This window comes from Strigops habroptila, chromosome 1 (assembly GCF_004027225.2).
Source record: "Strigops habroptila isolate Jane chromosome 1, bStrHab1.2.pri, whole genome shotgun sequence".
NCBI lineage: Eukaryota > Metazoa > Chordata > Aves > Psittaciformes > Psittacidae > Strigops > Strigops habroptila.
Genome location: NC_044277.2, coordinates 143,475,709 through 143,490,065, shown reverse-complemented (window position 1 = coordinate 143,490,065; position 14,357 = coordinate 143,475,709). Strand labels below are relative to the sequence as shown.

Sequence of the window (14,357 nt, the reverse complement as noted above, 5' to 3'; positions counted from 1 at the left end):
CTGCGAGGGTGCTGAGGCGCTGGCACAGGGTGCCCAGAAAAGTGGTAAATGCCCCATCCCTGGCAGTGTTCAAGGCCAGGTTGGACAGAGTCTTGGGCGACATGGTCTAGTGTGAGGTGTCCCTGCCCATGGCAGGAGGTTGGAACTGGATGATCTTAAGGTCTTTTCCAACCCAAACCAGTCTGTGATTCTATGATTTGCTTCTGTAATCAGGGTGTCTGATGAAAATGGGTATGTATTGCTTGCTAGGGCATACTCTAGGTGTGCTTTCTTAGGTAGCTTCTTTTTTCATGAAAGTTGCCTATACACAAGGATTTTAAGCTAAATGCAAGAAGGAAGCTGTCTGCTTGAAAGCCAGTACCAAACACACAGGGGTTTTTCAAGGGCATAATGTCCTTCCAGGCAAAGAAGTCTGATACCTTACATTTGCATCTTCTGAAGGAATTATTTCTAGCTCTTTCTGAACAACTCTTATCACTGTTGCTGGTCCCATGACTGACTGGTGTAGCTCCATGCTATTTTTAGCATTTCCTTAGACCTTCATTGCTCAGTTCTCTTTAGTTTTTTTCACATTATGGACAGAAAACCTAACTATTTGTATGTCTGCTACAAAGTTATTATCTGAGGCTGTTTGTGTCATGGAAACAGATATAATTTCAAAATGGGATGTGAACTTTAAAGAGGGCTGTTTCTCTCCCTGATTTATATTCCTTTTATTTCTTAAGTCTTCCCTGCCCTTAAGTCACAAAGTTCGCCAATTACAATTATACTCCAAAAGAAACTGTCCCTAACAGGTTTTGATCTAATGCAAAAGAACTCTCAGTTTTCATTTCATTTCCCCTTGTATTCAGGGGCATTAGTTATTTAAAACCAGGTAATTATTTTTAGTCATTCTACTGAACAAGATAGGAAGAAAGCAACAGTTGTAGAGAAATTAAAACCACTTTTGAAGCTGAGAGAAAAATTGTTGCTTAGAAAGCAAAATTCTGACATGTCTGAAATACAGTTCCTGATCCTTGGAGTCAGCAGCAAGGCCTATATTGCTGTCATCTGGACAACACCATTGAAAAGGTCTTGTGATGCCAATGCAGATGCTGAGCATGCTGCCTAAAAGGTTAGAGGGGTTGGAGGGGTACCCCTATTATTTACAACATGGTCTTTCTAGCCTGTGCTGTACTGAGACATCTTAGGGCAACCACGCAGAGCAGAAGCAAACTTGCTTACAATACAGCAAGAGGCTGTCTTTTTTCCTCTTATATTCTCCCTCTTCAATAATGGATCCATGCAGAAGAAGGAAAGATTTTGATTATTTAACCAAAATTAAATCAAGCCTTAAAAACAAATGTGATTTTTAACCTTCCCAACTGTAGAGTTCATACAGCTGTGCTTCAAGCCTTTTCTATAGTGATCTGAAGCTCAGGTCTGAACTTCAGCATACATTTTACTGGTAGATCCAGGGGAATTTATTCTGGAATTTACCTTAAGTAACAGGGCAAAAATGCTTTTCAGGAGCTAGAAAACTACACTTCCGTAAGTATATTCTGTGAACATCTAGCATGTAAAGAGTGCAAAGGGATGAGAGAGCCAGTAGCAGCAACAGCAGTAGAAAAATACTGGTAGGTCAGCGTTCTGTAAAGCATGACCGAGTCTTTCCTTCTGAATTCATTTGTTCTTTATAATTTCTGGTGGTCTTCAGAAAGACATTTGACCAAGCTTGTCTCTTCAGGCTGAATTTTCTTTTGCCTGGGTGTGTTTTGTTCCCCATATGCTCTTTCTTGACTTGGCTAGGAGAGACAGGAAATAAAAATCAGGAGGAAACAGAAGAATCAGTTCTCGTTTGTGTTACTAGTGATGGAGTCAGAGCTGACTTTAATATGGTTAATGTGAGAACACAGATTTTTCCTGACACTGGCGCAGAGAAGCTTTCATGATTGGAAAAACGTGTTGTGAGTAATGGAAACATATGTATGCGTATGTATGTGCATATGTATGCATGCAGCTGACAAAGAGAAACAGGCTCCTTCACTCCTTTAATAAAGGAGAATGGCAACTCTCCACTAGGTAAAGCATTTCTTGGAGGAGATGAATAAACAAACAAGTGCCTAGCAAGCCATCAGTGAAGGATGAATAGGGCTGAGATGAGGCAGGTGCCACACTGAATGGCATTATGAATCAAAAGGCATCGCATAAATAAAATCAGTGGTTGGAAGAAGTTGATTATTAGTTGGCTAAAGTTTGATTTTAGTCTGTGATGAGGCTGAAGAGACCCATTGGAGGTTGAAAGGGTAGAGGAAGAAGGGGGTTAGAGATGTCTTACTGAAGAAGTAATGGAAAATGAACTCCAAAGATTAGCTGTGTGGTACAGAGGTACTAAATGGTTAAAGCTGGCAGTTGTAGGGATTGCAAATGGTTACGTCAAAGCTGAAATGTGGTCAGTGTCTCCTAAAATAAATTCAGAGAGAGAAGGGGAAATCTAAGCTTTGGAATACAAGCACGTGTCACATGAGTGCTAAAATGCCTCAGACACATTATATTAGTTGGTGTTTTACAAATTTCCTTTGGTTTCTGTTCGTTCATTCTTTCCTCCAATCCCTCCAGCAGTAACTGCAGTGGGAAAAACTACTCATGGTCCTCCTTTAAGACAAAGCAAATTGAAAAAAGAACAGCACTAACACAGCCACATTCTTTGTGTCTGAATACAGCCACAGCCTTGCATTTACTTTTTCCTTAATTATTTTATTTTGAATGGCAGCTTAGGAAAAATAAATGATACTACTCACACAAGTGCAAAATTCAGTAAACTGTTACCTGTGTAAATCTGTTACAATTACATACATGTGACTTAAGTTGAAGCTCAGCATATTTAAAAACTCGGACATAATTGTGCAGTCCTGAGGGACTGAGGCTTTATAAGTACTCGTACTTCTTCCCACTTTGTCAATACTAGAATATTGCTTTCTTAGTCCTCTATCTTAACTTCACTGTTCAACTAGAAACTCATTGACTAGAAAATGAGCCACTTTCAGTTGGTTCTATAACTTTTGCCTTGGAGTGTAATTTTTAATAATATAAACCTCATGAAACCACAGACATTTACATAGGAAGAGAAGAGAATGAAGCAACAATTTCCATTTTGTCTTCAAGAAAACCAGGGGTATGTAGGGACTTTGTATTCTTTGTGTCTGCAATTCTAAACCAAATGCTTTAACATTTGTGAAGTCCTTTTTCCAGCAAAATGATTAACTTCCAAGCCTCAGAATATGACCATGGGCCTGTAAAACCATTAGGATCATCTGGATTGATGTGTTTTAGGACTGTGAATCGCTAGAGGCTGGTTAATAACAAGGTTGAATTTAGCATTCAAAATGGAACCAGATGAATAGATTGAAAACCTCCATTTTCCATGTGCAGCAAGGAGGCTACAGGGCAGACAGGAGTACTGTGAACATGGTCCAAGAAAAATCCCTTGCTTTTGAGCAGAGAAGCTTGCCGCTAATGCCGAAAAAATAGTTGATCAGACACACTGGTGAAAGAGGACACAGATGCTATGTTGGAATTGAGCTGCCAGTCACAGCTTTTATTTACTGCTGCATGTGTGCACATACACACACACATCATTTGTTGTCTGTTCTGTGAATTCAAGGCATGGCACAACATCCCTAGTGAGGAATTCCCAAGTCCTGCTCAGGTTGGTTGTTTCGAGAGAAAGGATCCCTGCTCCTATCCAGGAGCGTCTACCAGCCTGACTCCTCACACTGCAGCCACAAGACTGGCTGAATCATTACTCCAAATTTCACAGCCTGGGCACATCTATTTGCTTTCCAAGGATTGGCCTGTTGCCATCCCAATGCATTGGATTCTGTTCATTTCAGAGTGTGACCAATATCCAATCCAATACCTTGAAGTGAGACACATTATAAACAAAATCACCCACATGTAGGACTGCCTTTTTTTTACTGGATGTAAATAAGAAGCCAAAACATTTGTTGATCCATCCTTTCCAGGAAAATCCCTACACAACTCTTGCAAATATCAGCAATTGTGCTACATGCATGGAGTAATTTAATTGCTTTAAAGTCAAGACAAGGTGGATGGTTGTGTTTGCTTTCTGTGTCTTCAGAGGTGATGGGAGCTTGCCAATCAGCTAAAGACCTGCTTAGAGGCATCTGCAAACCTGTCACCCCGTGGCTGCATCTGGTTGACAGTGGGAGGGTTGTTCTGAGTCCTCAAGGAGTGGCCTGACAGTGCATCACCTGAGCCCAGTGCTGTCCCCAGCATGAAACCAGGGAATGGCACTCTGTGAGCCTTGTCTCTCTGATCATAAAGCTGTGTCTGGCACTTAATGGCAAAGTTAATTAATATAGCTGATTCGCACACATTGGCAGATATATAAATACCTGCTGGATATTATAGAGGTGAAGCAAATCTAGGATTTGATGGTGGTTTTGTATGGCAGAGCTATGGGCTGGTCTTTCCAGAAAGTCAAACACCTGAACCCATAGGAAATGAATGGGCAGAACTTGTTTAGGAGGTTGGGCCTTTTACAAGCACCTTTTACAAGCAGAGATGAAAGCAGCAAATGGTAGGCAGAAGGAGGATGGCACATGGATGGAAAACAAAGAGGGTTTTTATTCCCCTGGAAGATACTAAAGGAAAGGAAAAGCTCTCTCTGAAAACAATCTTTTTTTCTTTCCCTTATCTATGTAGTAAACAAAAATCTAACACTCCATGGACAAAAGCAATCAAAAGAAATCAATATAACAGAAGCCACATGCCAGGGTTCAGGGGTTTCAGTGCAATACAGACTTTTGCTTGTTTTTCTTTCCAAAAAAACCACCATATTCCATTTGTTTTGTCCACACTCCACATTTATTTTTACTAATAAATAAAAGATACCTTGGCCATATCTTATACTTGGCTGAAATGCTTCCACATTTCTATTACAAATCATATATAGGAAAAAAAACCAAGCCCTTCTTTTTCTTTTCCTTGACAAAGTGAGGAAAAAATGTTGATGTCAGGACATGGAGGCTGTTGTGGAAACCTTTTGGAAAGCTGCTTTGACCGAGGGATTTCCAGGAATCACACCATCAGACAAGTAATGCATCAGTGAATCAGAATCCTACAGTCTGTTTTGTGACCAAATGCACTTAAAAATCTCTACAAAATGCTAACTTTTATATGGCTGAATTTATAGCCCTTGAAAAACAACAGTTATACTGTTTTGTTAATTAAGTTGTTCAAATACTTTCATCCAGCTATAAATAAAAGATCCAGTAGGCTTCAAATCACAGAATCATAGAATGAACCAGGTTGGAAAAGACCTTCAAGCTCATCCAGTCCAACCATTGCCCAGCACTGCCAAGGCCACCACTAACCCATGGCACTGAGGGCCTCGTCTACACGGGGTGTGAGCACTTGCAGGGACGGTGACTCCAGCACTGCCCTGGGCAGCCTGTTCCAATGCCTGAGCACCCTCTGGGGAAGGAATTGTTCCTCAGCTCCAGTCTAAACCTCCCCTGGTGCAGCTTGAGGCCGTTTCCTCTTGTCCTGTCACTTGTTCCTTGGGAGCAGAGACTGACCCCCCCTCACTGCAACCTCCTGTCAGGCAGCTGTAAGAGAGCGATAAGGTCCCCCCTGAGCCTTCTCTTCTCCAGAATAAACCCCCAGCTCCCTCAGCCGTTCCTCATGACACTTGTGCTCCAGGCCCTGCACCAGCTCCGTTGCCCTTCTCTGGCCCCGCTCCAGCACCTCAATGTCTCTCTTGCAGTGAGGGGCCCAGAACTGAACACAGGATTCGAGGTGCAGCCTCACCAGTGCCCAGCACAGGGGGACAGTCACTGCCCTGGCCCTGCTGCCATGCTGGTGCTGATACAGGCCAGGATGCCGTATATTTTCATTAAAAAAGAAATGCAGTGCCACAATGGCACAGTGCAAACAATTTTATCAGACACCTGTATTTAAAATCTCGCTTCCCAGACTTGTAAGTTATGTGACAATTAATTTTCATTACAAAGCTGTTCCAACCTTTGAGATTGGAAGTACAGGAGTTTTCTTTTCCTTCTCTTCCTGAAATGCACACTTCAGAAGAAGGCAAATAACAGAGCTTAGTTTGCTTAATTTGAGAAATCTAATAATGAATTAATTTAGTTTGGAACCTGATTGTATTTCTAGGGAGTTTTACATTTAGGAATAAGATTTGCATTATCCTTTCAGGGCAACTTTTAGCTTAATATAACCCTTTGCAACTAATTGAAAATCTGGATGTTCACTGGATGTTTCATTTCTGCTTCTGAAAAGCTCTTTTACAAGTAAATGCATCCAACCAAAAACTGCTATGTGCTACTCTAAATGTGGACAGAACAACTCCAGAGGAAAAGAGGGGTAATTTAGGAGGAAAAGGCAAGGAAAATTCTAGTATAGCTATTTTTACATGACAGATGGTAAGCAGAATCCCAGGTAATCTGTTAGTCCTTCTGAGTGAAATCATTAAGTTTAAAAAAGCTATTTATTGCCAGGGAGATTAAAAGTAATTAGCAATTATAAAGAAACCTGCAATCATAATGAATCATGAGTTTAGTTTCTGGACAGGAGGGAGGTTTAAATATAAGGGAAGTTTCTATATCTTATCTGTTGTATATTATGAAAATAGCAAGCTCTATCTTTTTGCGATGATGGTGATGATCTCTGGAAAGGCCTCCTGGATTTTTAGCATGATGCTGACACAGTAACAACAGCCCTAATACCAGTTTATTAAAACCCAAGTGCAGGATTAAGCACTTAGTTAAGAACATTTAGCAACAGATAGGAAAAGAATTGAAGATATTGCTACTGTTGTATCTAACACTTTTTTCATAGTTAATCAAAACTTTTCCTGCAGTTGCTTTTAGCTTTATTTAGTCATTCATTTGTGCCATTACACTCATGGGGTTTTTTTTTCTCTGTTTCCAAGAGCTGGGCAGAAGGTACTTCTGAGACTAATTGACACCACTAAGTTTCCACGAGGTGTACATCTGGCTCCCAGGCTAAATTCCACCTATTTGAGCCTATTTGGTAGGTTCTTGCAGAAAGCAAATCTCTTTCTTGTTTAAAAAGTCCATTGTTTTAGGTATGCAGATCTTTTTAATGAAAGCACTCACTCAAACTTACGTGAAGAAAAATTGTTTATGGAGGATGGCTGGAGGATACGCAAATGCCTAAGTAGCAGTTGTGGGGTGCAAAGTGAAGTGCAAAGATGCTCCAAAGCAGTTCCCAGTGCAAAGCAATTTACCAGATGATCACCAGGCATCTTTGACTACTGGAAAGCACATATGAAACCCCAGCATAAAGGTGGTCATGGAACATTTCTGTCAACTATGCAAACTAGGGAAACACTTCATATGAAGGAAAAGGCAGCAGCAACAAAACCCTAGAGTTTATAGCACATGTGAAGATGTGTGTTTTGTTGAAGAGGTTTAGGCATGCCATGAGGGGAGATCTTCTCAGTCACTTGCTGTCCAATGTGCCTGAGTTTCTTCCCTGCTGTGCCACTGTTGTTATTCCTGACTCTGATAGACACCTGGTGAAATGGATATTTAAGGCTCCACTGTTTCAGTGTGATGGGGAGACCTTTCAAGACGACAGCACCTGCCAGTAGTGATTGCTCAAACAGCAGTAGGAATTCTTTATAGCTGAGGGCTTCGTTAAACCAGATTTCTCTGTTGACATGTTGTAAGAAATGCTTTTCTCCATGTAAACTACTTTGCCTGTGTTGAACAAAATATCTCTATTTTACTTTGAGTTACCAGTGACCAACCTCAGAAACGTGCTTCATTAAGATGCAGGTGACGTATGTATATGTCCTCAATGCCTCTGGTTTGGAGTAGTCTCTTCAGCATACTTATAAGGAAAACATTCCTATTTCAAAGCCTGGTATCCAGTATTTAGAGAGCAGAACTAAACTAATTGTGACAATCATTAACATTTTATATTCTAGTTGACTCCTTTCACATGCAGCCTGAACAGCTGCAGTCTTACCCGAAGAACAGTACTCTCAAAGGCTTTTCAATTCTTCTACAAGGCTGAAGGTTTTTTTCTTCCCTCTCTGAGAACTTTTAAAGCTTTGGGAATTTTTTTGTTTTATTATATTTTTAGTACATTGCTTCTTTTCCATCTTTAAGATATTATTTTCTTGATTAAGTGCTTAGAGACTTCTGGTATGTTCATGCAACCAGCACAAGAACAACTTTCCCCTATTAACACTACCTTTTTGACAGCCCATCATGGTTAATATGCATCAAAACAAAATCTGTGAAGGCTGTCTTCAAGGCATCCAATATGCAAGCATGTCCTGTGTATAAATGACTTTGGCATTCATCTCTGATCATCTTTTGGTTTTTCTGTCCTTCCCTTTCTCTTCTTTACAAATTCTGTGGTGCTCTAAGATGACTGTGAGAGACAGAAAAGGATATAAACCTCCAAATATGAAGTTTAAGGGTTTTGAAGTTTGTATGCTTAATGTAAGACTTCCAGGACCATCATGTATAGAGATTTAGGTAAACCGTGTTCACTCTTAGAGCTGCTAGGTATTTATAGCTTCTGTGATTGCCAGTGAAGCAGGTGAATGCTCAAGACGCCCGAAAAGCAGACTAATTCAATATTTTAACTGTGGATTCAGAGACCCAATGTTAAGCATAAGCATAAATACGGAAGACAGCAGTAAAAGATCACTCCACTGCCTGCTGTCATCTGAACTGCCCATCAAAATTAGTCCTGTGAATGCAAAATGAGAAGCATTATTTTGAAAACTTTCTAAAATGTCTCAGGCCAATGTTGTGGTCCTGAAAGTCCAATATTTTCTATATTCTTCCCCATATTTTTACTGTTATTTTTATTGAGTCTTTGTGAGGTCTTTCCTTCTTTCAAGCTCCCTTATCCTTTTTAGCACATGAATAATTTCATGACTTTGTAAAGACCTGGAGATGAATTAAATTTGAGATGAAAGGCAAAGAGATTAATAGTGAAAAGGAAAAAGCTTTCTCCTTTAAAAATGTGACTCTAATACTACAAATTCACTGCCAGGGCTTTTCTGAGAAGTATTTATGATCACAGATGTTTATAAGCCAAGACGTTTATGGAAAAAGCCCTATGTGTTTAAGGGATAGGTTTATACATATCCTTAACGTCTCATTTCCAGGTTTTATTTTTGGAACAGTGACACAATATTTTAGTATAATTTATTAAAAACTTAATAGGCTGTTAGCTCTCAAGTTGTAAATGAAGCATGTAGGAGGAGAGGGATTACTACTGTACAGCTCATGCAACAGGGAATAATTATAGTCCTTCTAGAATTAGAAGGGTGTGGAAAAATACTGTGTAATAAGTTCTGTATACTTTTTCCTTCCAGTGCATATTTAAAAGCTCCTGCTGGATGTTTGTTACCCACCATACGACTGGTCTACAGAGAGGAGGAATGGTTGCAGCCATAGAGGACTCATCTGCAGATCCTCATGGCTGTAGCTCTCAGAGTTGGCAATAGAATCACTGTTCAAGAGAGCAGCCGTGCTGGGGCACATTTTGAAAAGGACACTGCAAAATTTGGAATTAATTAGTTTGCTGGCTGCAGTTCTGTAGATTTGGTTGGTTGGTTTTATTGTACCTATTAGTTCTAGCTGAAATTGGGAATTTTTTGGAGTCTATGTGCTGGTTTTAAGGCTGTGACTACCCCAGGGAGCTTGAAGTCAAGTTGCCAAAGACAGGAGAGAAAAAGAGGAGCTTGAGAAATGACCTGGCTTTTCAGAAAAATGTGCTAACTGGGCGGCAAGCTCAGGAAGAGAAAGCCAACTTCCCCTGGCACCTACGTGAATGTCATATTCACACTGGATCAGTGCTGCTTATGCACCTCATTCAGACTCTTTGAAGCTGATGGAGATCTATCAGGCTTCAGTTCTCTTGAGTGCTGAGGAGTCCTTCAAGGACAAACAATTCATCCCACTTAACAACTTCCATCCATTTTAGAAAGACAAATTTTACTTTTTATCTAAACCAGTTCAATCTGTGTTCTCTATGCACTGAAAACTGCCATTTATTTGGGTTTGGAGCTCCCTTTTTCATTTTTCATTAGGTACAAGGATGAATAATGTCTTCTCTTTTTACAACTCCCATGAGGATTTTGGAAAGGTGTTATAACTCTAGTTATAACATCAAAATGAATTTTGTTCCAGTGAGGAAGAAATTCCAATCATTCTCATTTGTTCGTTATTATTACTTATGAATGATAGTGCCTCGAAGGAGCCAAGCTCACTGGCTTTTGACCAGAGACAAGCCATAACCTCTCTTTAAATTGTACATTTCTGAAGAGGCTGAACTGTAGCCTCCTTCTGGAAATATCTTTAACCTGTGAATAACTACTGCTGGCTAGTTAAAACCAAACTACTAAACTGCCTTAAAGTGGTTACCGTCAGGTATGCTAAACACATAAAGGGATTTCTCTGAAACATGGTTTTCACATGTGGTCTGTGTGAACCCTAGGATAATGTTTCCTAAGTAGCTGAGATTTCCTCCGGAATAGCACTAAGCAACTACAGAAGAAAAAGCTTTTAGAGAACAGAGTTATTTTCAAAGGTTATCAAAGTGGATGGACATTCTGCCAAACACATCCTTTCTGTGTGGTGCATACGGGTGATTTTGAACTTGTGACTGTTACCTTATTCCATATAGGGCAGGAGGAAGATTAGGCAAACAGATGCTCCTTTTCTCTTTGAATCTGGACTGAGGTTTAATTTCTAGCTAAAAGAAACCTCTTCTTCTTGAGCTAAGATCAGTTATTCCATTTCTAGCACCTCCTCTGCACCTGGTCTGCTCTGCTGGATTAGGATATGAAGCCCTCTGTTATCCACCTCCAGTAATATTCCTGCTACTACCAACTTCACTGCTAGCAAAGGTACAGTAACTGCAGAAAACCTGGAAAAAGGCACTCTTAAAGGGTTTGCAGTAAGCAAAGCTTCCTCAGGGAGGAGGACATACTTGAGCCCACTGGTTGCTATAAAGCACAGCTTACCACAAAGCTGAACTGGGAATGTACAGCCAGGATTTTCACAATCCTTAGCTGGGCACTTAATGTAGATGGAAAGATCTATTTTACATATGCAAACCCTCTGTTGCTAAACATTGGAGCACTAATTCTCTCTCTTCCTCTATAGGTCTAAGGGCTATTGACTGTCTCATAGAGCCTATAAGCTGGTGATCAGTGTACTGGGCATTATTAACTGGAGTATCCACAAACTGGCAGACATCATAATAGAGGATGCTGATCTGAGAAGCTGTCCTCATACCTGTTTGGATATATAGGAAGCTGGGAATCTTACACTTCCTAGCCAGTAATGGGTTACTCCATTATTACATCTTAGCACATTTAGCCTAATTATTTCATATTTGTACTATGATTTAAAAACATAACTGACTACAGATGTTGTTAGTTGTTGGTGTGTGACATGGACTCAGCCATTCATTTTGTTATTACTATGCAGCAACTCAAAAGAAATATTGGGCAAAAGAGGAAGAGAAGGGAAAGCCATAAAAACAAGGCAGTGGCTGATGCTCTTGCACTGACAAATGAAAGTCTCATCAAAGAATCCATAGTTTCAACATTGGTTACATTTTACCAGCAGCAACTCTTTCTTTAATCAGATGGAAGACTGCGAACATTGCAAAGGCTCTGGAATGGAATGCTGAGTGATCAGGCAGCTGGGAGACCTTGTTATGGCCTTCCAGTATTTAAGCAATACCTAAGCAAGATGGGAACAAGCTTTTTAGTAGGTTCAGACTAGATATAAGCAAGAAATTCTTTACGGTGAGGGTGGTAAAACACTGGCACAGGTTGCCCAGAGAGGTGGTGGATGAACCATCCCTGAAGACATTCCAGGCCAGGCTGGATGTGGTTCTGGGCAACCTGCTCTAGTTGAAGATGTCCCTGCTCATTGCATGGGGTTGGACTGGATGAGCTTTGAAGGTCCCTTCCAACCCAAACCTTTCTATGTTTCTATGGCTAACGAGGGAAGCAGAACAAAGGCGTAACATTTTCAGTGAGCGGTAGTGCATAGGGTAGGGCACTGAACTGGAAGTGATCTGGGTTGGGAGCTGGCACTATTTCTGGACCTGCACTTCCAAGGCTCTATTTCTTTTGGAGTAGCTGTACCAACACCCCTAGGAACATTCCCCTGCCTGCAGGATAAACCCTAACTCAGTGGTGGCAAATTTCCCCTGGGGATCTCTTCCAGCCAGGTTCAAACCTGTAAGAGTTGTCCTGAAAGGTGTAAGTAGGAGTGGTCAAACGCCACTAGAATTCCCACCAACCCACTCACTGCTTGTAGAAAAAGGTAGGGAGCAAACCGCTGCAGCAGCCACCTGTAATGTCATTTGAACGCCGTGCTCCTGCCAACAGCTTTTGTGTGCGTTTAGCCTTTACAACCCCCACTCCCAAACACCGGCCTTCCCCTTGCGGCGCAGCTACTGCTATAACCCAACGCAGCGCTGTACAACGCAGTTCCTCACCCCCCCCGCGGCCGCACCAGCGGCTCCCCAGTGGCCCGACGGGGAGCAGGACCGGGAGCGGGGCGCCGCCGCCACCTCCCCCCGCGCCGCCGCCTCCCCGCCGGCGGGGCCCGTTCCCGGGGAGGCCGGGCTGGCGGGAGCCCCGCCCGCGCCGTCGGGGGAGCAGCAGCGGTGGCAGAAGCAGCAGCAGCAGCGAGCGGCGCCGGTGCCCGCCCGCCGGCAGCGGAGGTGAGCGGCGGAGGTGAGCGGCAGCCGCCGGCTCCTGCCTGGGGAGCTGCGGCGCTGGGATCGGCTGCACCAGCCCTGGAGTGGGCGACTGGGGAGGGGGAGGATGGGGCTCCGCTTCTGGGGCGCGTTTGCTTATCGGGTTTGTTCTTGTTTTATGAGATGGGAGCTGAAGTGGCAAGAGCCTGCGGGTTCGCGCTGCCAGTGGTGTCAAAGCGTTGCGCTGTGACTGTCCTCCTGCATCTCGGTGGGCTCGGCTGGAGGTGAATAAGCAGTTTCAGGGGTAGGCACGTAGGGGGAATCGCCTATGGATTATTTCCACTCTTTTTGAATAGGGGGGGAGCTGCGAGGGAAGGTGACATTAATACTTACCATTGCATGAAAAGCACCGCATCTCTTGTAGAAGGCAGGGTATTTCATTTTGTACAGGCAGAATATCTATCTATCTATCTATATCTATCTGTCTGTCTGTCTATCTGCCTATCTGGAGGAACTACAAGGTGCTTGTAACAACCAGTGAGCATATGTTTGCTGAGATGTGTGTTGGCAACATACAGCCCCAGGCATGAGACTGCTCCGTATCATAACCAGCTGGGAGCCCCTGGCTTGCATGTTGGATTTGGACTGGAGCACTGCATGGAAGGCAGCACCCTTTTATTTTTAAGCAGGTCTTGAAGCACAGCCTGTTGTAGTGCTGTGATAGGCAGTACCTTTCTCTAGGCGGTTTGTGAGCCTTCATCTATTGCTCTCAAATAGTAGGAGGGGCCAGATGACTGTTTCAGGAAAATATTTTAAAGCCTAGATTGACTAGATGGGTTGTAACAGATAAACCAGCGAGGGATACGTATTTAAGGATTGAACTGACTTCTGCAGGAAAAAAATAGGAAGGGAACTGAACTATGCTATGGATAAGTGGCTATGCTTATGCAGCAGAACTATGAAATATATAATCTAACAGAGAAAATCCACCTCTCAACTGCGGAAAGCAGTTGAGCAAGGTCTATGGAGGGAGTCCTTTATGTGGAATGGAGAGACTTTTGTGGAAAAAGCTGCTAATTAAAGCAAGTGAGATCAGTCCCTCTTTATCCTATTGACAATTTAATGTCTAAAAATGACCCTTTGACTGCCTCAGGAGGTAAATCAGCAATAGGAATGTGTGTCTGATGAATGAGGCTGTCATTTTACAGCTGGCTTGGGGGGGGAGCAAAATACTAGATTAAGGAATGCAATTCAAAAGCAAATTTTAAAAAGCTATAATTTGCTCCTAATGCTTTGCTGCAGCACCTCTGGAGAGCAGATGCAACTGTTAAATCTGTGTTAAGTTCCAACTCTCATATTGGCAGTGATTTTAACCAGATATATTGTGGGGATAACAGTATAGTAACAGTGACACTGCCTGTCTCTGAAAATATTCTAGTGACTTTATTTCAACATATTAATTAGACCTAAATCTACACATGCAAACGACTGGCTATTGCCTACTATGCTGTTGTCCCAGAGTGACCTATTCTCCTCTGGCTTATGTGGCAGACTTACTGTAAGTCCTCATCATAAAGTAATCTTTGATGAGATACAGTAAAATTATTCTGGTAGATTTGTTA

General features: G+C 42.0%; 1 protein-coding gene across 2 annotated transcripts in view; it reads left to right on the top strand.

The window, feature by feature from the left end:
- The first annotated feature begins 12,463 nt into the window (after positions 1–12,463).
- TMEM108 (transmembrane protein 108) overlaps positions 12,464–14,357 on the top strand; it is a 163,670-nt gene continuing 161,776 nt past the window's right edge. Inside the window, exon 1 of one of the 2 annotated variants that reach the window (XM_030476349.1) lies at positions 12,464–12,759. The gene's annotated coding sequence lies outside the window, so the exon portion shown is untranslated. Of the gene's footprint in view, positions 12,773–14,357 lie in introns of both variants that reach the window. The other variant, XM_030476340.1, reaches the window with a different exon arrangement.